The sequence below is a fragment of the Lissotriton vulgaris genome, chromosome 11 (genome assembly GCF_964263255.1).
Source record: "Lissotriton vulgaris chromosome 11, aLisVul1.2, whole genome shotgun sequence".
Lineage (NCBI taxonomy): Eukaryota > Metazoa > Chordata > Amphibia > Caudata > Salamandridae > Lissotriton > Lissotriton vulgaris.
The window spans coordinates 865480707-865508397 of NC_141699.1; the positions used below are offsets into that span (position 1 = coordinate 865480707).

The 27691-nt window shown below is 51.7% G+C and overlaps 1 protein-coding gene across 2 annotated transcripts in view; it reads right to left on the reverse strand.

Annotated features, from left to right (window-relative positions):
• The window catches only part of FARP2 (FERM, ARH/RhoGEF and pleckstrin domain protein 2), a 1631776-nt gene that overhangs the window by 1551671 nt on the left and 52414 nt on the right, over positions 1-27691 (reverse strand). The window lies entirely within an intron of this gene.

Sequence of the window (27691 nt, forward strand, 5' to 3'; positions counted from 1 at the left end):
GCAGCGTCTGTCAGTAGGGTTAGCGCCATGATATTAGTGATTGTGCCCTGACCTCTGCAGAATCCGGTTTGATTTACAGGGATGATGTGTTTTAGAGTTGCCCAGGATGTTAGTTCCTCCAGGAGGAGACCCGCATAGTACTTTGCCTCTGTGTCGAGTAGGGCAATGAGGCGATAATTACTAGGATTGCTTCTTTCGCCCGGTTTAAAGATCGGACTTAATATTGATCCTCTCCAGGTTTATGGACATGTCGCCGTTTCCCTGATTTCCAGGAAGAGTGGCACCAATGTCCAACTTCAGAAGTCAGTGTCGTGCTTGTACATTATTGGCGGGACTCCACTGGGGCCAGGAGCTCCTTCCAGTTTCCCTTTGGATATTTCTAGCTTTATCCTGCCCGTTGTTGCTATGTGGTGTTTTCCTCCCTGTCCGGAGGTAGTTTAAAGCTTGTTGTTCCTTCCTCCTCCAGAGTTGCGGGTTTGCACAAGGTCTCCACCTGATTAGTATCTTTGATTACTTCATGATTGATTATTTCTATTTTATTAATCCTTGTGTTCCTCGTGGTTGTCAGGGTTTTTCCTCTAAGTAGGCCTCCCTCTGGATTGTTGTCATTGAAGTGATTTGATAAGTAGTGTGCCCATTCGGTTTCCTATATGTGTGAGTTTATTCCATTGTGACCTGGACGTTGGAGGCTATGGATTCTTTTCCGTTTTAGGTTTTTTATCTCTGGTGTGGTTACTTTCGCTGTTGTGTTGGTTGATGTGCTCCAGTTGATGATTTTTTGCTCTGTGGCGTATTTTGTTCCGAGTTCCATTACAAATTCCTCCCAAGCCTCTAATGTTGACAAGCTTGTGTTCTGGTGGATAATTGTTTTTGTATTGATTGCTAATTTGTCTATTCTTGCACCTTATCCGTCTGAAATCAGTGGTGTACTCCATGCCAACAGTTTCTCTTACTTCCAAGTCATTCCCACTAGTGACGCATAGTTCCACTTCTTGTGGTAGATGGTTGTTTTGACCGTTTACACCAATCTTGAAGGAATTTATAATGTCGAAGAGTGGGAGTGGTGCGAGGGTGAAGTCGAGGTGCGAAGAAGTAGTTGAGGAAAAATATGTAAGTGCTGGAGTGTCCTCTTTAAATCGACCATTTAATACCCTCAGGTTTAACTGCTCCAGATCTTTTAGTAGCGGACGGGAGCATCTTGTATGCTTGTTAAGAGTGACTGGGGCTTGATTTGGTATTCCCCATACAATGTTAAGATCCTGTACTATTTCGTCTTCTGATTTATTTCCGAAGAGTTGAAGGTTAAAATCGCCTGCCAGGAGTAAGTCCTCCATTTCCCTTTCTTGCATGAGTCTTGCCAGCTCGGTGACCAGTTCTCTCGTCCCTTTTAATCTGTGCTTGGGGTGTAGGTATATGTTTATTATGTGTAATGTTGGGCTACCTGATTGTTTTCAATCGTTATTGCTATTGCCTGTATGGCACTTGGAGGGGGGGAGGGGGGGGGGATGGGAGTAATTTTAACCTTTATCTCTTCCATTGTTCCTATTGTAAGTATTGAGGCAAGTGATGCCAGGCCTCCTGAGCTGCGACCACAGGGTGAACATCTAGTGACAGGGTGGATTTGAGTTGTGTATCCTTGTAAGGGTAACACTTTCTCTTCCCAGGTTTCTTGGAGTAAGATCAGGTTGAATGATTTTAAATAGTTTGATGTTTCTGGGTCGTCCAGTTTACTGGTCAGACCGTTTATATTCCAAATACATATTTTAATGTTTGAGATGACAGCTTTTATAGAAGACTGGCTTGGTGCCCTTTGTCACTTTGTGTCTCCTGCGGTTATTGTCTGCCGTATGTTTGCCCAGTTTGGGTCTGGTTGTTGGGTTGTCAAGTGTGTTAAGTTATTGTTCGGTCCTGGGGAGTAACTACGTGCTCCTTTTAGAATCGATTTAACACTTTGTGGGTGATCTTTATTACTTTCTTCTAGGAGGGGAGTGGGATGAACGGGTCTTTTTCCTGGTTCCAGTTTTATTCCCCATTGGGAGAATCTGAGAGTTTCCCCTAGGATTTGGCCTGCTAAGTCTTTTGTTTTCCATAAAGACTTTGTGATTTCATGGTCTTGTTGCCTGCTGAAGAGTGAAATTCAATTGCAAGCAGGTCTGTTGTGTTAATGTGTGTTAGGCTTTCGATTAAGTGGAGGAGTCTTAATATGTTACCCCTATTTAGGGTGTTCACTCTTCCTCTGGATTAGAATTCAGGGATAAATAGAATAATGTCTGTCTCTTTTGTTCCAGGGGTCAGTGTGTGCTGATATGCGGTTGGCACATGTTGTTTACAACTGTGTGGAGGCTGAGTACTATATGATTTGTAGTTGTTCATAGTGATGGCTCCATCGTGATCCTCTTTTGCTTGTTCAACGTCCTGCTTGTTCCTGCTTTGTGTGCTTATCATCAGTTGTTCCTGGATGATGGGTTCCTTGCGATGGTTAACTCTGTTTGTTGGCTGGTCGGTGTTTATTTAATCTGTGGTGAGGTGGGTCGAGACATCTAGGGCCTGCTCTGTAACATGTGTACCAGTTTGTGTTTTTTGTGTTTTTACTGTTGGCTGTTTTTCTTCCACACTACTTCCTTTGCTCAGTATGTTGTATGCAGAATCAGTTGTAATACTAAGTTGCTTATGTTTGACTGGGCTGGTGTCTTTCTCCTCAGTCTGTTTACTAGTTTTCTCTTTTGGTTGTGTCGATGTAAGGGTCTCTGCTGTTTTTAAAATCGTTATATCTGTTGATTTGCTGTCTGGGGGAGATTACCTTTTTTCCTCCATAAACTTCGTAGTTTCTCCTATTTGTTCTTTGTCCCCGGGTGTTGTTATTCGCTGGTTCTCGTCGGTGTAACATGCTTTGCTGTTCCCCGGCTGTTGAGGTGCCATGCTGTGTGGTTAATTGCTGGTTTGGGGAGCTGTTTTTTGCGTGGGATGTTGTAGTTGCTCCGTCGTATTTGCACAGAGAGTTCTGGTGTGATGGGGAAATTTGAGTGGAGGGTAACTGACCACTCGGGTCGTTGGTCCTCTGGTGCTCTGGGAGGTCTTCAAATTGTGTGGCCCACTTGCTCTCGAGGTTCTTCTCGGGCGTGAGCCCCCTGAAGTTCTTTACCTGGTGCCCTGGGTGTATTTGAGAATTGATTTGGCCGCTGGCCCCCTCAATTACTTCTGCAGTATTGCCAGCTTGCCCCCTTTTCGCTCCATCTCCGTTCTAATTCTCAACTGGGCTATGGTCTCCATATTAGTTTTGTCCGTGTGTATTTCTACGGCTGTTGTTCCTGATGTTTGGAGTGAGTAGCGATCCGTTCCATAAGGTCGCAGTGGGGATTGTAGACCCATTATGGTGTCATTATTGGAGTAGATTGTGTTGCCGGGATCTTTGAGAAAAGTGAATTTCGTGTAGATTTTTGGCTTGTAGAAATTTGTGGACTTTCTTGGAGGGTGTTCTATGTCTACAATCTTGTCCAATGTTTCCCCTTTGGCTCCTTTGGGTATTCCGTTTGACTGATTTACGCCTTTTAACTACGTTGCGGATGATGAGCTGTTTGCTTTGTTGGCTTTCTGACAGTCAGTTAGGCTTGTTTTCGTTTCTTGGGTTTCCCCCTTGCTGGTGTTATCGCTATCCTTGATGTTGATTCCACAAGGGTGGTCGTTTTCTGAGGCTACTTTACACCCATAGTTTGCCTGTGCAACTGCCTTCTTTTTCAGTTTGGGTGATGGTCTTGTAATAGAACTTCTTACTCTTCCGGACCTCATGACAGTCCTGAGGAGAGGGGGTTGAGGAGATTCGGTGCCGGGGCGAGAATGAGTCGATGAGTTGGTGCAATGATACGGAGTTGCTATTTGATTTTGTGAGGTTAGGGATCCTGCTTGCTTCCACTGTCCCCCTGCCACGTGTCTCCTGCCTCCTTGCTGCTTTTTCTAGCTCCTCCGTGGGGAACCGTGATGGTGACAGAGGAGTTCTGGGCCTCTTGCTGGGCAAGGTATGGCAGGTATAGCAGGTATATGGCGGGTATGACCTGGTTGCCTCTGTACCTCAGTGGACTCTTTTCACCGCTTGCCACTCACTACTACCACTAGTGGTTAACCCGCGTCTGCTCTACAGTCGCCTCCTTGCGCATCCTTATACCTCCTTGTATCTCCCTTGAGGGTGAAGTACTGGGGTCTAGGACTGGGGAAAAACCTTACCAGAGCTCCTGCTGAGTGCCAACACGAAGGTACAGAGGCACAAGTGGCTCGGAGAGGGCCCCAAAGTTACAGAAACGGGCCGGGCAGAGGGCAGAGCTGGCCCACAATCTGCTGCCTTGCTTATTTTTTCCTTTTATCCTTTCCGTGGAGGGCCGGGGGGAGCCGGGCCGGGGGAAGCCCTCACCCCCCTCCGCTCCACTCACCTGCTCTGCTCTACTCCTGCAGTAAGGGGGAGTGAGGGGGCGTGTGGGTAAACAGCTCACTGCCGATATAACAACATTTGGAAAGTTTGGTTACGTTGGTGCTTGGAAAGGAACTTTGATTCCGTGGAGGCACCTATCGTTAACATAGTTAATTTCCTTGTGGAACAATTCGAAAGGGGTCTAAGTTATAGATCTATCAATTGTTATAGATCAGCTATTTCCGCAGGTCATGCTTTGGTGAACAGTAAAACGGTAGGTAAAAATGCCATTATTTGTAGAATCCTTAAGAGTATCAGACTAAGGAAACCTGCAAAACTAAGGTATCAATCTCTGTGGGAGGTCAAAGTAATTCTTGACCTTTTTTTTTAGTTGGCCTGATAATTCCCTTTTAAACCTCACAAAGGTATTACCTCTGCCTCTATTGCTAGATGGGTTAAAATTGTTATGAACCTTGCAGGTATCGATCTGAATATTTTCAAACCACATTCCATCAGAGGTGCAATGGCCAGTAAGTCCTTCTGGTCCGGTGGTAAGTTGGATGAAATTCTTAAAGCTGCCGATTGGTCTGATTCTAGGACTTTTGCTCATCACTACTGCAAACCTATCACTCATATGTCTGATGTTGTCTTACAGGGCTACCAACACGCATAATGGTAGCCTCTGGTCTTGTAATTAAATTGCGATTCTCCTATTACCATAACTAGAGAATCCTGATTTCATTAAAGACACGGAGGTTAACATTATCCCTCCCACCCTTTCCCTTGGGTGGTTGGTTTTAACTTACTGTATACTTTGTATCATATATTTGGTACTGTGATATGTTTATTTTAAATGCTTGCATTGTTTTTTCTCATGATTGTGCTTTTTTACAGAACTGTCTCCGCCGGTTACATTTTTTATTCTTGAACCATTTATACCGCTTTCTTTTTTCAGATAATCTCTTGTGACTTCATATTCTTGGCCTATGGAACAGTTTACTCATCGAAGCTAGAAGGGTGTTCCTACAGTGGCCGTATCATTCAATAATGTGTGTACATCTCTAAATAATCAACAGAATAGTGACAGAAGGAGATAAAGTGCAAACAAAGTTCATTCAAAAAATATATATTTATTTATTTATTCTTTTTTATTTTTATATGGATATAAATACATATGAATTTAATTCTTGATCAACGAATCTTCTTTCTTTTAAATTTATTGTAAATGCATGGATTATTTGAAAAGATTCATAAAGAACACAAAACAGTTCTAAAATCAATAACAAATTAGTAGTAGTTCCCCTGAAAAGCAATCATACACAACAGCTCGCTCACGTGCTAACATTCATTCTACATACACACTACATACAAAGATGAAAAAGGAACTGGATTCCAATTAGCAAGATGACTACGCTAATGTGGTCCAAGGGCACCAAGGTGTAGTTGTTGGCCCTTGTGGCGGGTCTACGCGCGTTTCGGTGGGCAAGCCACCTTCATCAGGACCTTGTACATCAAATTGTGCAGATAGCAGGGGATCAGACAAAAGGGAAGTTGGCAAGGTGATAGGTCAGCTATCATTAAAACGAGTTCTCTTTAAGAATAGGAGGGTAGGGTCACTTGAGTTGCACCGCATCCATAATGCCAAGTCAGATGTGCTAGGAGAACCTCAAAGCTTCATCTTGGTATCTTAGATATCAGATTCTGTGTGGGAAGCGGAATGAACGAGTTGTTTCCGTTACGGTGTGGGTTCTGAGGAGATACTCCTATTGTATAAAATCGTGAGACGGAGGGTTTCGGGGACGCGTAGATGCCCGTACGCTGCACGCCGGATTCACAGGGTCGCGGTGGCTTAACAGTATTAAATCACTTCACATGATGCCTTTTTTGCGACAAATGATCACGATTGACAAATAGACTGAAATTACACAAGAATTAACTCTCTACGCGGACTTCAGTATCCTGAGACCCTCTCCTTGATTTTATACAATAGGAGTATCTCCTCAGAACCCACACCGTAACGGAAACAACTCGTTCATTCCGCTTCCCACACAGAATCTGATATCTAAGATACCAAGATGAAGCTTTGAGGTTCTCCTAGCACATCTGACTTGGCATTATGGATGCAGTGCAACTCAAGTGACCCTACCCTCCTATTCTTAAAGAGAACTCGTTTTAATGATAGCTGACCTATCACCTTGCCAACTTCCCTTTTGTCTGATCCCCTGCTATCTGCACAATTTGATGTACAAGGTCCTGATGAAGGTGGCTTGCCCACCGAAACGCGCGTAGACCCGCCACAAGGGCCAACAACTACACCTTGGTGCCCTTGGACCACATTAGCGTAGTCATCTTGCTAATTGGAATCCAGTTCCTTTTTCATCTTTGTATGTAGTGTGTATGTAGAATGAATGTTAGCACGTGAGCGAGCTGTTGTGTATGATTGCTTTTCAGGGGAACTACTACTAATTTGTTATTGATTTTAGAACTGTTTTGTGTTCTTTATGAATCTTTTCAAATAATCCATGCATTTACAATAAATTTAAAAGAAAGAAGATTCGTTGATCAAGAATTAAATTCATATGTATTTATATCCATATAAAAATAAAAAAGAATAAATAAATAAATATATATTTTTTGAATGAACTTTGTTTGCACTTTATCTCCTTCTGTCACTATTCTGTTGATTATTTAGAGATGTACACACATTATTGAATGATACGGCCACTGTAGGAACACCCTTCTAGCTTTGTGTATTCTTTTTCCCCTCGGTTCCAGGGCCATAATTTACATGTTTGAGGGGGTCCCATTGCTTATGTTTAACAGTTTACTCATCGTTCATCTCTTTCTTCTCTTCGTGATACACTTAAGAATTTATGGAGTTTTCCTTGAAATTTATTGGACTTTCCCTTCTCTACACCACATTTAAAAGAGGCTGATTGGGGGAGGAGCCAAGCAGGCATTCAAAATGGCCGCATAGTCGCCCGGCTCCGCGAGCCCATTCGCCCCACACGTCTATCCTGCCGAATATCCTGACTCACGGAGGCATACTTTGATAAAGGGAAGAAAACAAGCACCTACCGTTTGCTTCCGGAGCTCCTGCGTGCCGCCGATCCTGGGAATTCTCCCAGACTGCTCTGCGGCCCATGCGATGGTGAGACCGGGGCGTTGATTAGGCGGGGCCTACGGCCGCAGCTGCTGCACCAACGGCCGTTGATGGCGGCGGAGAGCCTGCCGGTGGGGACCGATGATATGAAGGACCGCTGCCAGCGGTGAAGACCCGACCCGCTTGTCGGAGACCCTTGAGGGGCAGCGTGGCGACCCAGGATTGAGGGGGGCGCTGGACTCCTGCCCCCTCTCTAAATTTTGTTGCCCGGGCATAGCCAAAGATTGCCCACGACAGGCGGGCGAGTCCCGGGGCCCTGAGGGACTTTAGCCTTTTGGTGGCTCTCCTTTCTGGACCCTGCCCCACAGTTAATTTGCCCTGGGGACGCATCCTGCGGTGCCCTTACAGTAAGGCCTGATCCCTGAATATGGTGAAGAGGGACGGGGCCGACTGGATTAAGATGGCGGCCGGTGCCCCTCTCTGCGGTCCACGTCCATGTTCGGCGGCTGTTGCAAGGAAGGGGCCGGGATGCCCGCGACGCATGACGGAGTTCACATCCTGGGACGTGTTGGCTGCCCTAACAGTTTTGCACGAGACTATTGATCGCCACGCCCGAGATCTGGGTGCAAGGATAGACGCCATTGCTGTTTCGCCATCTATGGCGGCCACGGTCCTGTTCCAGGGGTCGGCCGATGGACTTGCTGCTGCATCCATGGTGGAGGTTTCAGATCCTCGGAGGCACCTTGGGTCACTTGAAGACCGGGCTCCCGTGCTTGCACAGACTGTCTTGGTGGCTCGTATGGAGGTATCCTTGGGACACATGTCCGGCTGGTGGCTGGGGGTGGAGCGCTGTTTTCCTTCTTGGACTGGCCTGGTTGTATCGCGATGGTGGCCAAACTATTTGTCTCTCCTCTCCTGTATGATGTTATTATATGCCAGCTTTGGGAGGTTCATGGGACCGGCGTTGTTGTTGCCTGATCTTCGCTCTCAATATTTGGACAGATTTGGATTATTATGCTCTTTTATGGCTTCGCCCCGTCCGGGTTCATCCATGCTGCTTGGACTTTCAGGACTGTGCTTTACATTGCTTAACGAGAGGATTCGGGCGGTACTACCGCCAAACGGGGTCAGGGATGAGGTGGTTTACAATCTATCTGCTTTATTACTGACAGACGGTGCAGTGGGTAACTTTGATCGATATTTCACTGTTTTTGTACTCGGGATGTGTTATTCTTCCTTATGGTATTGTCTCCTACTTGTGATTTCCGAAGTGTAGGGGTGAAGGGCGGGGCCGGGCGGCGAGATGAGGGCCCTCCTCCGTTTATTTTCTTTTCCCTTCTTTTTTCCTTTTCCCTATCTTTCTATATTTCGGGTCTATTAGGGCGACAGGCACGCGGCTGGGGGGTAGGCCATGACCTTCTGCGGGTGTGCAGGGTGGGGGGTTGCGGGATGGGTGTTAGATTAGTATTTCTTTTGTTTCCATGGCCCTTAGTCTTTTTCCTTTTTCTATAGTGTCGTCTTCACTCACGGTTCCTGTAACGTGTATTGTCTTAAGAGGTGGGGTTAGGATTTGCTATCCATTGGATTTGTGCCTACGTTTCTCCTGATTTGGGTGCCTTTCCCCACTACTTCGTTTGTATTTATGCTAATTGTTGACATCCTGATTGCGTGCTGTGTTGCAGGACCACATGTGATTGTACGGCACTTTCTCAGTTCTTATAAATTTAAAAATGAACCTCTGTAATCCTGATTCCGGACCGGATCATCTGTTCACGAGTTGTCTCCTGGTCTACGTATCGCCCTGGCCTTTGAACTGTGCTGATTTTCCGCATTGACTGCTACATTTTTACTTTACTTCGCGGCCGGCCGAGAAGGTTGTAGGCCCGTAGCTGTAATTGATTGCAAGATTAATAAAGGTTTAAAAAAAAAAAAAAAGAGGCTGATTGCTTGGTGCTCACGCCTTTTATATGTTTTCCAATGTTCTAATGTGGAACCTTTGCTTTTGATGTATACGGCTGCTTGAGTAAGCATTAAAAGTTGTATGCATAATGTTAGCCTCCGTGTCTTTAATGAAATCCAGATTCTCTAGTCATGGTAATAGGAGAATCGCAATTCTATTAATGGTACGATTACAATGGAAGAACTTAAAGCAGACATTAGGAAGCGTAAAACAGGTAAAGCAGTGGGCCAGACGGGTATGGCATCCTTTTTTATACATTTGAAGAGCACTTGTGTGATCCGCTACTACTCTTCTATCACCAATTCACCTCTTCTGGACAAATAACTGGTAACCCAGCTGAAGTAATAATATCCCAAAAGAGGGCAAAGGCATATTGCTGACAAAGAATTACAAACCAATTTCACTCATAAATCTGGACTGTAAAATATATGCCATGATTTTATACAAACGAATACAAAAACACATTGCTAAACGTATACATACGTCACAAACAGGATTCCTAAAGCATAGAGGGGCGCTTGTTGGCGCACATCCAAGATGGCCGCACACCTGTGAGGCTCTGGACGCCCGTAGACAAAATCCGCCATTAATCTGTATCTTTGCCTGTCCTCTCTTCCCAAGGACACTTGCTGCTTGTACCTGAGACCCTCCTGTGCTCTTGTGCGAAACCTCGTAACCTCTGCTCGCCTCCTGAGGAGCTGTGGCGCTGAATACTGCGCTGGCCGGCGAGTGCTTCCTGGTGCTGGAGTTGCTTCTGGGCTGTGGGCACTACGCAACTCCCTGGTCTGACACGTGGTGCTGGGCCGCGACGGACCCTATGCAGACTGTTTCTACTCCGACAGGACGGCTCGGCGCTGATCTACACCCTCGCTGCAACGGACCCGCTGTATGGAGGTGAGTTGCGCGCCATTCACAGCATGCTATGCCCCCTGCACACTTTCACTTTGCGGTGCGTGTGGCGGCTCTGCTCCGGCTCCCTCCTAGGCGCCGGGTGTCTTCATCCTGCGGCGGGTGCCCGCCATTCTGCTACGCTGCACACTTTCTCCCACTACCATCCGCCTTTCATCGTGCTTGGCGAGGACTGGCGCGCTGCTCGCTCTGTGTAAAGCGCTTTGTTTTGTCACTCTCCTGCGGCGCTCTATCTCCATGCCATTGCCTCGAGGCGAGTCTGCAACACCCAGCTACCACATCCTGTGCCGGTTGCTTCTGTGAGGTGAGAGGGGGGCATTGGCTGGCCCCCCCTCAGAAAAGACTTTTTTGTTCCTCAGAGGCGCGGTGGATGCCCCTTGGCCATTACGCCTACGGCTGGACATTGGGCCTCTCACTTTGTCCGTCTGTTACAGAGTGCGGTGTGGGCCGCATCTGGAGTGGTGTCCTCTACGTGTGGGTGGCCCCCTGCGCCTTCTGACGCCTTCAGCTGCAGCCAGCCTTTATGCCACTCCTGTGAACCCCCCCCCCCCTTTCTTTTGGGCGGGCTGCCCCCCCACTGTCTCATCATACAACTCTACTGTGCAGATCCTCAGTCTTCCTCTTGGCCTACAGCGCGCACAGGGTCTGGCCGCTGTTATCACACTGCTCACATTACGTGTTCAGGTCTTGGCCATTCTGTATGCTAAACATTGCCCGCAGCTTCCCGCCGACTGCTGACGTCACAAAGACGTGGGAATTCGCCAATAGCAGCCCTGCTGGGCACGAATGGGTGAGCTGAACAGCTAGCCGGACGCCTCTCCTCAAGAGTCTCCCTCAACATACTGGAGCTAACGTCTAACGTGCCTGGCCGACAGGAACAGACTGTTTACTGCGCCTCTCTTCAGGTCTCGAGGCTATGGGAAAAACTGATGCCCGCCAACCTTGGTTGACATTTGACTCCAGGAAAGCTAGCACATGGTTCACATCTGTTGAATCTCGAGTCATCCGACATGGCATCTGGCCCCCCTACTCTGGGGATGAAGTTAAGACTCTTCTCCTTGTCGTGCAGAACAGCTTGACGGACTTGTCTGGCAAAATGGATTCAATGAATAATCGCCTTGATTTTCTTGTTCATAAAGTCGATAAACACGACGGACAACTTAACACCTTCAGCGCGGCGCGAATTCTCACGCTGTGCTGAAGGTTTTAATGAGCCAACGGGCTCATGACGGAACAGTTACGTCATGAGCACAGGCCAACCGACGCTCATGACGGAACGGTTCAGTCATGAGCATCGATGGGGTTAGAGAGGCTGAACGTCGTATCTCCGAGACGGAAGACATCACTTCTCAACTTCAAGACCGCGTCGCGACCATGGATAAGTTGCTGCAGGTTATCGCGGCTAAGAACGAGGACATTTGAGGCGCGCAGCCTACGCAACAATATCAGTCTGGTTGGTATACCCGAATCGACCAATACAGGCCACCTGGAAGACTATGTTGAACGTCTCCTGACAGGCTGCTTTGGCGCCAACTCCTTCTCACCCCACCTGGTCGTGGAGCGTGCCCATCGTTCCCTGGGGCCGCGTCCGGCACCGGGTGCCCCCCCTCGACCTATTATTGCCAGACTTCTGAACTTTACAGACCCCCCAGGATATAGCGGCATGGATTCGCAAATTTAGCGGCACAAATATGGAAATTTAGCGGCACAAATAAGGAAATTTAGCAGCATTTTTGCTGCACTTTATTTTACTCATAATCATTCATTCTCAGCCTTAAATCAATAGAAACTGTTTTAGCAGAGTAGTCCGCTTTGAAATAGGCAACCTGAAATATGGAACAGAGGAAGCAGCCCACAGGTGAAGGCTGCTATCCCTTGGAAATGCAATCCTCCATTTGCTTTACTATAGGTTCTGAGAAGCCCAACAAAGATGGCCTGGTGGTAGGATGTCGGGGAGATGAAAGGTGTGTTGTGACAGGGCAGTATGGAATAGCAGTCGGAAGGTTCCAAAAGCAGTCCGTCTCGGATTACTGATATAAACAGAACATCTGGGGCAATGCTGGTTCTTTCTTTTCTTTCCATTTGTTAATTTTCTTTTCTTATTTGTGATTGGGATATGTAATATATTTTATGTATTCCATTCCTTACTCTTTGGATAGAATGAAGCTCAGTTTCCAATCCCAAGATTCCCTGACTTGATTTCACAGGGTGGAGCAATGTTCTGCAAATTCATAGAACAGTCCTACTATTGTTCGTCTACTTGAGCTTTTCACTATGTATGTGAAACGTCATGCAACAAGGATTCATTTTCCATATAGCTTCCGTATCCTCTCTTATGCTTTCTACCTTGTCAGCATACCTAGTCTATCGCCCCTTCCCTGGGTGTCAGCATATCTTGTCCGTAACCCCGGCTGTGGTTGTCAGCATATCTTGTCCGAAGCTCATGTCATGGGTAACAGCATATCTTGTCCCTAGCCTCAGCCATGGGTGTCAATATATCTTGTCTGTAGCCCCTGGCCTCCTGTTATATCTTGTTGGTAGCCCCTGCTCTGGTTGTCAGCATAACTTGTCCGTAACCCTTTCGCTTGCGGTTCTAACTTGACTGTTCTTTTATTGGGAAAGTGCATTATCTGTGCCCTGAGCTGATACTCAAATGATATCAGTATGTACCCATTTCTCCTTTTACTGTATTTCCAGCTGCCTTTACTTTCCTCTTTCTTCAGGATTCTATGATCATTATTAACCCATTTGTGTAAGTCTTTCTTCTGGAGATCAAATGTCAGTGTCATATCTGCCTTCCAGTGCATTGTGATGCACAGTTTAGCCAGAGTGAAAGATTAATCTATAAACCAGTTACCTGCTCTTTGTACTTTGAGTTTGGGGAGAATCCGCAGCAAACACACTTCAAGAATACAACAGATCTCCTTATTGAGTGTCCTGTTTAGTGTATTCACTAGTTTCTCCCAGAAATCAGTTAAGTCTCTTCTGTATAATATCATGTGCACAAAGTCAACGTCTCTAGTTTTACATTGTGTACACTTTTGTGTGTCCCTCCATTACAAAAGTCAGTAACCTAGGCATCAAATAAGTATGTTCCATGTAGACAATTATATTGATTATAGTTGAGCCTGACAGTGTGCAAGATCCTCTGAAAAAATCCCTTGTCTGTCTCCCATTCTTTTGATTGTGAGGTCCTTGCCAGTGCACACTTGCCATTTGGGCTTGGCTGATTGCATATTGTGTATAAGCAAGTGGATCAGAGATATATAAGAGACCAGTTTGCTCCCACTTCCCATAGTGAAGAGGAGGTGTAAAGTTTTGTGTCTTGGAGCTTCGTCTGTAGCGCTGAGCTAGACCTTCATATTTGCCTTAAGTGAGGAACTGCATAGGTGGCAAACTTTGTTCTGCTATCCTCTGCTTCATAGTTAGGAATTTACCCTCCCTGTACCAATCTCCTATATTAAGTGAGTCCACCCCATGCCACCGATATAGGTAATCTAGCTGTGTCAAGGTCCAAATTTAGATCATTGCAATTAGCCAGACAGCGGAAGCATAGCTGATGGTTGTTTTGATTTTAAATACGCATCTGTGCCAACACCTCATTGCTACACTCCATAAACTAGGAGGCTATATCTACTTCATTACCCTCGTTAGTGAAAACAGGAACAGGTATCTGACATGATCTCTACCCATCATTCAGGATATATATGTGAGGGCACGCCACTCTCGTCATCTGGACCCCCATTGTAGCAGGAAGGCCAGATAATGGGCTTCGCAATCAGTAGCTCCCAATCCTTGTTCCGGGATGTGCATCTTCAAATAACATGGCATAGTGCATTTTTTCCATTGCATGCCCACACTGTGATGGAATTTTCATAGTGTGCAAACCCTTCACAGGATTGTGAGGCCTAGAAACTAGAGCGCACCTGTTCTGATATTTTATCCCCAAGATGGACTCTCGCCATTCTACCTGGCTAACACTGTGGAAGAGGGAAAAATTGTGCAACACAAAAGCCCCCAAACAGTCTCCCAACAAAGTGTCAGCCAAAAAGGGTAAGTAAAAACAGTGAACAACAAGATGTTAAAAAAGGTTCCCCTGCCAATGCAACACGGCTTTCGGGATATTTACACAAGCCCTAATGACCCCTCAAACATTTCCCTGCATTCCTGGGCACTTTTGTAAAAATCGCAGCATTTTTACAGAAAGTGCCGATTTCGCTGGCACTTTTGTAAAAATTGCGACATTTTTACAGAAGTGCCAATTTCGCGGTTTGCTGCGAAATCGCAAAATCCTGGAGCGTCTGTTTAGAGACCGTGATGTGGCACTACAGAAAGCTCGCTAAACAAAACCTTTGAAATTCGAAGGCAATGCCTTCTCAGTCTATCCAGATTTTACCCTTGCAGTTCAGGAGGCAAGTCGGAAATTTCTACCTGCTAAACCAAAACTCCGGAAGGCTAATATAGAATATGCACTCCTAAATCCTGCAAATCTCAGTATCTTTCACGACTGAAAACACACCATCTGCGCAAATCCACAACAAGTCGATTACTTCTTGAAGAAGCTCGCTTGAAGATCACCTCGATGCACTCAGAACTCTAGACCCTCCTCGCCGACCAGCAATTGAACTCTCACCATGCTGGAGGCCTCCCGGTCACCTGACACCCCTGGTTGTGTGCTCTTATCTAACGAGGTGCACGATGAATTCATGGTCATCAACACGAGGCCCCCACGCATGTTATGCTGGTCACTCTCCTGAATTTAGTGACTGCTCCCGTTTGGTTAAATGATGTGAGTGCAGCTGACTGTCTTGACTTCACATGCTGCATTTGTAAGCAGTCAAAACCTCTGAACATTGGACAGGTACATTTATCTTTTCCACCAGGCACCCCTCCCCCCCCACGCCGCTGGTCTTCACTTTGGCAAGAGGACTTGTTCTCCCTTTTTAGGTTGAGCGACCTATCTCAATGCGCATGCGCATTGAGCGGGAGCGAAGATATATAGAGACTTAAATAAGCTTTACCTAGACTGGGCGATTTGGTGCTGTGCCCGTGGCTTTTAGGTCAATGCGCAAGCGCATTGACCTGAAATGCGCGTGCACATCATCAAATCGCCGTCTGTTCCCTCAGCCGCACTCCTCCCACACCTTTGAAGTGAAGCTTAGCTTCACATCAAAGGCCCCTGCTGCTTAACACCCTCTCCCCACTCCGCCCCCTCCCCTGCCCGCCGTGTCGCATTTCTCCTCCCGCCCCCTTCTCTGCCTTCAATCCGTCTTGTTTCTCATTGTAATTCCGCACGGCTTGCCCAACTCTGTTAACATCTCTTTTTATTTTTGGCAACTCTGGCGCTGCACTTAGGGTGCACCACTGCGCTCGCTTTTCCACTATTTGCTCCTTGTTGTCCTGCATTGTAACTTTAAGTATTAACTACATGGGCGCTGCGCTTAATATTTTAGCAGGCGCCCGGTTGTATATATTTTATTTGCTGCTTAACACCCTCTCCCCACTCCGCCCCCTCCCGTGTCATGAAGTCTGCACCAATGGCTAGCACCAGGAGCATCACCTACTCCTGCGCTCTTCCTGCTTGGGGTTTGCCAACCTAGGCGTCCGCAGGCTACAGCACCAATGCCCTGTTGGGTGCTTGGCCTGCCTTCTCAGCCTTCCATGGAGCGCAACGTCCAGGCCACCCCTGCAGCACGGTCCTCAATGGCCTTTAACTCACAGCAGGATGCTTAGTTTTTTTCGGGATGGCTTCCACCGTTGGTTGTGTAATGTACTCTTTGTTCTAAATTCCGGAAGAATTGAATCTGTCTTAGACACAAATACAGACACGAATTTAAATGTTATTGAAATAAGATCATCTTTTCTCTGTCACAAACCCTTATTGAACCCACAGGACCACCACACCCACCACCACTACATCCACCACCACAACCACCACCCCATCCACCACCACCGCATCCACCTTCACCACATCCACCGCATCCACCACCACCGCATCCACCGCATCCACCACCACATCCACCATCAACAACACATCCACCACCACATCCACCACCGTATCCACCACCACACCCATCACCACTACATCCACCACCACCCCATCCACCACCACCACCACCACATCCACCATCACCACATCCACCACCACATCCACCATCACCTCCACCATCAACTCCACCATCAACTCCTCCATCACCTCCACCATCACCTCCACATCCACCATGACATCCACCGCCACATCCACATCCACCACCACCACACCCACCACCACCGCATCCACCACCACACCCACTACAACCACCACTGCATCCACCACCACCACCACACCCACCACCACATCCACTACAACCACCACCCCATCCACCACCACCGCATCCACCACCTCCACCGCATCCACCACCACCACATCCACCACCACATCCACCATCACCACCACATCCACCATCACATCCACCACCACATCCACCACCACATCCACCACCACATCCATCACAACCACCACCCCATCCACCACCACCACCACCACCGCATCCACCACCACCACCACATCCACCATCACATCCACCATCAACACCACCTCCACCATCACCTCCACCATCACCTCCACCATCACCTCCACCATCACCTCCACCATCACCTCCACATCCACCATGACATCCACCGCCACATCCACATCCACATCCACCACCACCACACCCACCACCACCGCATCCACCACCACCACACCCACCACCACATCCACTACAACGACCACCGCATCCACCACCTCCACCGCATCCACCACCTCCACCGCATCCACCGCATCCACCGCATCCACCACATCCACCATCACATCCACCATCACATCCACCACCACATCCACCACCACATCCACCACCACCACATCCACCACCACCACAACCACCACCACCACAACCACATCCACAATGACATCCACCGCCACATCCACCACCGCCACATCCACCACCACCACATCCACCACCACCACCACATCCACCACCACCACATCCACCACCACATCCACCACCACCACCACATCCACCACCGCATCCACCACCGCATCCACCACCGCATCCACCACCGCATCCACCACCGCTTCCACCACCACCACATCCACCACCTCATCCACCACCACCACATCCACCACCTCATCCACCGCATCCACCACCACCGCATCCACCACCACCACCACACCCACGACCACATCCACTACAACCACCCCATCCACCACCACCGCATCCACCACCACCACCGCATCCACCACCACCACCACCACCGCATCCACCACCACCACATCCACCGCATCCACCACTACATCCACCACCACATCCACCATCACCACATCCATCACCACATCCATCACCACATCCACCACCACATCCACCACCACCAGATCCACCACCACTTCACCACCGCATCCACCACCACCACATCCACCATCAGATCCACCATGACATCCACCACCGCATCCACCACCACATCCACCACCGCCACATCCACCACCGCCACATCCACCACCGCCACATCCACCACCGCCACATCCACCACCACCACCGCATCCACCACCACCACCACCACATCCACCACCACAACCACCACCACATCCACCACCACATCCACCACCACCACATCCACCACCACCACATCCACCACCACCACATCCACCACCACCACATCCACCACATCCACATCATCTGCATCCACCACCACATCCACCACCTCATCCACCACCACCACATCCACCACCACCACATCCACCACCGCATCCACCACCGCATCCACCACTGCATCCACCACTGCATCCACCACTGCATCCACCACTGCATCCACCACTGCATCCACCACCACATCCACCACCACATCCACCACCACATCCAGCACCACATCCACCACCACCACATCGACCACCACATCCACCACCTCATCCACCACCTCATCCACCACCATCACTTCCACCACCACATCCACCACCACATCCACCACCACATCCACCACTGCATCCACCACCACATCCACCACCACATCCAGCACCACCGCATCCACTACCATCACATCGATCACCACATCCACCACCTCATCCACCACCTCATCCACCACCATCACTTCCACCACCACATCCACCACCACTTTCACCACATCCACAACCACCACCACCACATCACCACCACATCCACCATCACCACCACATCCACCACCCCCACCACCACCACATCCACCATCACATCCACCATCACCTCCACATCCACCATGACATCCACCGCCACATCCACCACCACATCCACCACATCCACCACCACCACCACATCCACCTCCACATCCACCACCACCGCCGCATGCACCACCACCACCACACCACCACTACATTCACCACCACATCCACCACCACATCCACCACATCCACCACCACATCCACCATCACCACCACATCCACCACCACATCCACCATCACATCCACCATCACATCCACAACCACCGCCACATCCACCACATCCACCACCGCATCCACCACTTCCACCATCACCACCACATCCACCACCACATCCACCACCACATCCACCACCACCTCATCCACCACCGCATCCACCACCACTACATCCACCACACCCACCATCACTTCCACCACCACCTCATCCACCACCTTATCCACCACCTTATCCACCACCTCATCCACCACCTCATCCACCACCATCACTTCCAAAACCACATCCACAACCACCACCACAACATCCACCACAACATCACCACCATCACATCCACCACCCCCACCACCACCACATCCACCATCACATCCACCATCACCTCCACATCCACCATGACATCCACCGCCACATCCACCACCACCACATCCACCACCACATCCACCATCACATCCACAAATCCCGCCACATCCACCGCCACATCCACCGCCACATCCACCGCCACATCCACCACCACATCCACCACCACCACATCCACCACCACATCCACCACCACCTCATCCACCACCTCATCCACCACCGCATCCACCACCACTACATCCACCACACCCACCATCACTTCCACCACCACCTCATCCACCACCTCATCCACCACCTTATCCACCACCTTATCCACCACCTTATCCACCACCTCATCCACAACCATCACTTCCACCACCAGATCCACCACCACTTTCACCACATCCACAACCACCACCACCACATCCACCACCACCGCATCCACCACCACACCCACTACAACCACCACTGCATCCACCACCACACCCACCACCACATCCACTACAACCACCACCCCATCCACCACCACCGCATCCACCACCTCCACCGCATCCACCACCACCACATCCACCACCACATCCACCACCACATCCACCACCACATCCATCACAACCACCACCCCATCCACCACCACCACCGCATCCACCAGCACCACATCCACCATCAACACCACCTCCACCATCACCTCCACCATCACCTCCACCATCACCTCCACCATCACCTCCACCATCACCTCCACATCCACCATGACATCCACCGCCACATCCACATCCACATCCACCACCACCACACCCACCACCACCGCATCCACCACCACCACACCCACCACCACATCCACTACAACCACCACTGCATCCACCACCTCCACCGCCTCCACCGCATCCACCGCATCCACCGCATCCACCACATCCACCATCACATCCACCACCACATCCACCACCACCACATCCACCACCTCATCCACCACCTTATCCACCACCTTATCCACCACCTTATCCACCACCTCATCCACAACCATCACTTCCACCACCAGATCCACCACCACTTTCACCACATCCACAACCACCACCACCACATCCACCACCACCGCATCCACCACCACACCCACTACAACCACCACTGCATCCACCACCACACCCACCACCACATCCACTACAACCACCACCCCATCCACCACCACCGCATCCACCACCTCCACCGCATCCACCACCACCACATCCACCACCACATCCACCACCACATCCACCACCACATCCATCACAACCACCACCCCATCCACCACCACCACCGCATCCACCAGCACCACATCCACCATCAACACCACCTCCACCATCACCTCCACCATCACCTCCACCATCACCTCCACCATCACCTCCACCATCACCTCCACATCCACCATGACATCCACCGCCACATCCACATCCACATCCACCACCACCACACCCACCACCACCGCATCCACCACCACCACACCCACCACCACATCCACTACAACCACCACTGCATCCACCACCTCCACCGCATCCACCACCTCCACCGCATCCACCGCATCCACCGCATCCACCACATCCACCATCACATCCACCATCACATCCACCACCACATCCACCACCACCACATCCACCACCACCACAACAACATCCACAATGACATCCACCGCCACATCCACCACCGCCACATCCACCACCACCACATCCACCACCACCACCACATCCACCACCACCACCACATCCACCACATCCACCACCACATCCACCACATCCACCACCACATCCACCACCTCATCCACCGCATCCACCACCACTGCATCCACCACCACCACCACACCCACCACCACATCCACTACAACCACCCCATCCACCACCACCGCATCCACCACCACCACCGCATCCACCACCACCACATCCACCGCATCCACCACCACATCCACCACCACATCCACCATCACCACATCCACCACCACATCCACCACCACCACATCCACCACCACATCCACCACCACCACATCCACCACCACCACATCCACCACCACCACATCCACCACCACCACATCCACCACCACCACATCCACCACCACCACATCCACCACCACCAGATCCACCACCACCAGATCCACCACCACTTCACCACCGCATCCACAACCACCACATCCACCATCAGATCCACCATGACATCCACCACCGCATCCACCACCACATCCACCACCGCCACATCCACCACCGCCACATCCACCACCGCCACATCCACCACCGCCGCATCCACCACCACCGCCGCATCCACCACCACCACCACATCCACCACCACATCCACCACCACATCCACCACCACCACATCCACCACCACCACATCCACCACCACCACATCCACCACATCCACATCCACCACCACCACATCCACCACATCCACATCCACCACATCCACATCCACCACATCCACCACATCCACCACCACATCCACCACCTCATCCACCACCACCACATCCACCACCACCACATCCACCACCGCATCCACCACCGCATCCACCACCACATCCACCACCACATCCACCACCACATCCAGCACCACCGCATCCACTACCACCACATCGACCACCTCATCCACCACCTCATCCACCACCATCACTTCCACCACCACATCCACCACCACATCCACCACCACATCCACCACCACATCCAGGACCACCGCATCCACTACCATCACATCGATCACCACATCGATCACCACCTCATCCACCACCTCATCCACCACCATCACTTCCACCACCACTTTCACCACATCCACAACCACCACCACCACATCACCATCACATCCACCACCCCCACCACCACCACATCCACCATCACATCCACCATCACCACCACATCCACCATCACATCCACCATCACCTCCACATCCACCATGACATCCACCGCCACATCCACCACCACATCCACCACCACCACCACATCCACCGCCGCATGCACCACCACCACCACACCCACCACCACTACATTCACCACCACATCCACCACCACATCCACCGCATCCACCACCACATCCACCATCACCACCACATCCACCACCACATCCACCATCACATCCACCATCACATCCACAACCACCGCCACATCCACCACATCCACCACCGCATCCACCACTTCCACCATCACCACCACATCCACCACCACATCCACCACCACCTCATCCACCACCGCATCCACCACCACTACATCCACCACACCCACCATCACTTCCACCACCACCTCATCCACCACCTTATCCACCACCTTATCCACCACTTCTACACCACCATCACTTCCACCACCACATCCACAACCACCACCACAACATCCACCACATCACCACCATCACATCCACCACCCCCACCACCACCACATCCACCATCACATCCACCATCACATCCACCATCACCTCCACATCCACCATGACATCCACCGCCATATCCACCACCACATCCACCACCACCACATCCACCACCACATCCACCATCACATCCACAACCACCGCCACATCCACCGCCACATCCACCGCCACATCCACCGCCACATCCACCACCACATCCACCACCACATCCACCACCACCACATCCACCACCACCACATCCACCACCACCACAACCACATCCACAATGACATCCACCGCCACATCCACCACCGCCACATCCACCACCACCACCACATCCACCACCACCACCACATCCACCACCACCACCACATCCACCACATCCACCACCACATCCACCACCACCACCACCACATCCACCACCTCATCCACCACCACCACATCCACCACCACCACATCCACCACATCCACATCCACCACATCCACATCATCTGCATCCACCACCACATCCACCACCACATCCACCACCTCATCCACCACCTCATCCACCACCTCATCCACCACCACCACATCCACCACCACCACCACATCCACCACCGCATCCACCACTGCATCCACCACCACATCCACCACCACATCCAGCACCACCGCATCCACTACCACCACATCGACCACCTCATCCACCACCTCATCCACCACCTCATCCACCACCTCATCCACCACCATCACTTCCACCACCACATCCACCACCACATCCACCACCACATCCACCACCACATCCAGGACCACCGCATCCACTACCATCACATCGATCACCACATCCACCACCTCATCCACCACCTCATCCACCACCTCATCCACCACCATCACTTCCACCACCACATCCACCACCACTTTCACCACATCCACAACCACCACCACCACATCACCACCACATCCACCATCACCACCACATCCACCATCACATCCACCACCCCCACCACCACCACATCCACCATCACATCCACCATCACCTCCACATCCACCATGACATCCACCGCCACATCCACCACATCCACCACCACCACCACATCCACCACCACCGCCGCATGCACCACCACCGCCGCATGCACCACCACCGCCGCATGCACCACCACCACCACACCCACCACCACTACATTCACCACCACATCCACCACCACATCCACCGCATCCACCACCACATCCACCACCACATCCACCACCGCATCCACCATCACATCCACCATCACATCCACAACCACCGCCACATCCACCACATCCACCACCGCATCCACCACCACATCCACCACCACCTCATCCACCACCGCATCCACCACCACTACATCCACCACACCCACCATCACTTCCACCACCACCTCATCCACCACCTTATCCACCACCTTATCCACCACCTCATCCACCACCATCACTTCCACCACCACATCCACAACCACCACCACAACATCCACCACATCACCACCATCACATCCACCACCCCCACCACCACCACATCCACCATCACATCCACCATCACCTCCACATCCACCATGACATCCACCGCCACATCCACCACCACCACATCCACCACCACATCCACCACCACATCCACCACCACATCCACCGCCACATCCACCGCCACATCCACCGCCACATCCACCGCCACATCCACCGCCACATCCACCGCCACATCCACCGCCACATCCACCGCCACATCCACCGCCACATCCACCGCCACATCCACCGCCACCACATCCACCACCACCACATCCACCACCGCATCCACCACCACCACATCCACCACCACCTCATCCACCACCTCATCCACCACCGCATACACCACCGCATCCACCACCACTACATCCACCACACCCACCATCACTTCCACCACCACCTCATCCACCACCTCATCCACCACCTTTTCCACCACCTTATCCACCACCTCATCCACCACCATCACTTCCACCACCACATCCACCACCACTTTCACCACATCCACAACCACCACCACCACATCCACCACATCACCACCACATCCACCATCACCACCACATCCACCATCACATCCACCACCCCCACCACCACCATCACCTCCACATCCACCATGACATCCACTGCCACATCCACCACCACATCCACCACCACCACCACATCCACCTCCACATCCACCACCACCGCCGCATGCACCACCACCACACCCACCACCACATCCACCATCACCACCACATCCACCACCACATCCACCATCACCCCCACATCCACCATCACATCCACCACCACCACATCCACCACCACATCCACCACTTCCACCGCATCCACCACCACCACCACATCCACCACCACCACATCCACCACCGCATCCACCACCGCATCCACCACCGCATCCACCACCGCATCCACCACCACCACATCCACCACCACCACATCCACCACCGCATCCACCACCGCATCCACCACCGCATCCACCACCACCTCATCCACCAACCCCATCCACCACCACTAAATCCGCCACACCCACCACCATCACTTCCACCACCACATCCACCATCACATCCACCACCACATCCATCACAACCACCACCCCATCCACCACCACCACCACCACCACCGCATCCACCACCACCACATCCACCACCACATCCACCATCACCTCCACCATCACCTCCACCATCACCTCCACATCCACCATGACATCCACCGCCACATCCACATCCACAACCACATCCACCACCACCACACCCACCACCACCACACCCACCACCACCACACCCACCACCACCGCATCCACCACCACCACACCCACCACCACATCCACTACAACCACCACCCCATCCACCACCACCGCATCCACCACCTCCACCGCATCCACCGCATCCACCACCACCACATCCACCACCACATCCACCATCACCACCACATCCACCATCACATCCACCATCACATCCGCCACCACATCCACCACCACATCCGCCACCACATCCACCACCACCACATTCACCACATCCACCACCACCACATTCACCACATCCACATCCCCCATGACATCCACCACCGCCACATCCACCACCACCACATCCACCACCACCACATCCACCACCACCACCACCACATCCACCACCACCACATCCACCACCACCACATCCACCACCACCACATCCACCACCACCACATCCACCACCACCACATCCACCACCACCACATCCACCACCACCACATCCACCACCACCACCACCACATCCACCACCACCACATCCACTACCTCATCCACCACCACCACATCCACTACCTCCGCATCCACCACCACCACACCCACGACCACATCCACTACAACCACCCCATCCACCACCACCGCATCCACCACCACCACCACTGCATCCACCACCACCACCACCACATCCACCGCATCCACCACCGCATCCACCACCACATCCACCACCACATCCACCATCACCACATCCACCATCACCACATCCATCACCACATCCACCACCACATCCACCACCACCAGATCCACCACCACTTCACCATCGCATCCACCACCACCACATCCACCATCAGATCCACCACCACCACATCCACCATCAGATCCACCATGACATCCACCACCACATCCACCACCACATCCACCGCCACATCCACCGCCGCCACATCCACCACCGCCACATCCACCACCGCCACATCCACCACCGCCACATCCACCACCGCCACATCCACCACCGCCACATCCACCACCACCACATCCACCCCCACCACCACATCCACCACATCCATCACCACATCCACCACATCCATCACCACATCCACCACATCCATCACCACATCCACCACCACCACATCCACCACATCCACATCCACCACTGCATCCACCACCACATCCACCACCACATCCACCACCTCATCCACCACCGCATCCACCACCGCATCCACCACCACATCCACCACCACATCCACCACCACATCCACCACCACATCCACCACCACATCCACCACCACATCCAGCACCACCGCATCCACTACCACCACATCGACCACCACATCCACCACCTCATCCACCACCTCATCCACCACCTCATCCACCACCTCATCCACCACCTCATCCACCACCTCTTCCACCACCATCACATCCACCACCACTTTCACCACCACTTTCACCACCACTTTCACCACATCACCACCACATCCACCACATCCACCATCACATCCACCACCCCCACCACCACCACATCCACCATCACATCCACCATCACCTCCACATCCACCATGACATCCACCGCCACATCCACCATCACATCCACCACATCCACCACCACATCCACCTCCACATCCACCACCACCGCCGCATGCACCACCACCACCACACCCACCACCATTACATCCACCACCACATCCACCACCACCACCGCATCCACCGCATCCACCACCACATCCACCATCACCACCACATCCACCACCACATCCACCACCACATCTACAACCACCGCCACATCCACCGCATCCACCACCACATCCACCACTTCCACCGCATCCACCACCACCACATCCACCACCGCATCCATCACCACCACATCCACCACCACATCCACCACCACCTCATCCACCACCTCATCCACCACCGCATCCACCACCACTACATCCACCACACCCACCACCACCTCATCCACCACCTCATCCACCACCTCATCCACCACCTTATCCACCACCTCATCCACCACCTTATCCACCACCTCATCCACCACCTTATCCACCACCTCATCCACCACCATCACTTCCACCACCACATCAACCACCACTTTCACCACATCCACAACCACCACCACAACATCCACCACATCACCACCACATCCACCATCACCACCACATCCACCATCACATCCACCACCCCCACCACCACCACATCCACCATCACATCCACCATCACCTCCACATCCACCATGACATCCACCGCCACATCCACCACCACATCCACCACCACCACCACATCCACCACCACATCCACCACCACATCCACCATCACCACCATATCCACCATCACATCCACAACCACCGCCACATCCACAGCCACATCCACCACCACCACATCCACCACCGCATCCATCACCACCACATCCACCACCACATCCACCACCACCTCATCCACCACCTCATCCACCACCTCATCCACCACCACTACATCCACCACACCCACCATCACTTCCACCACCACCTCATCCACCACCTTATCCACC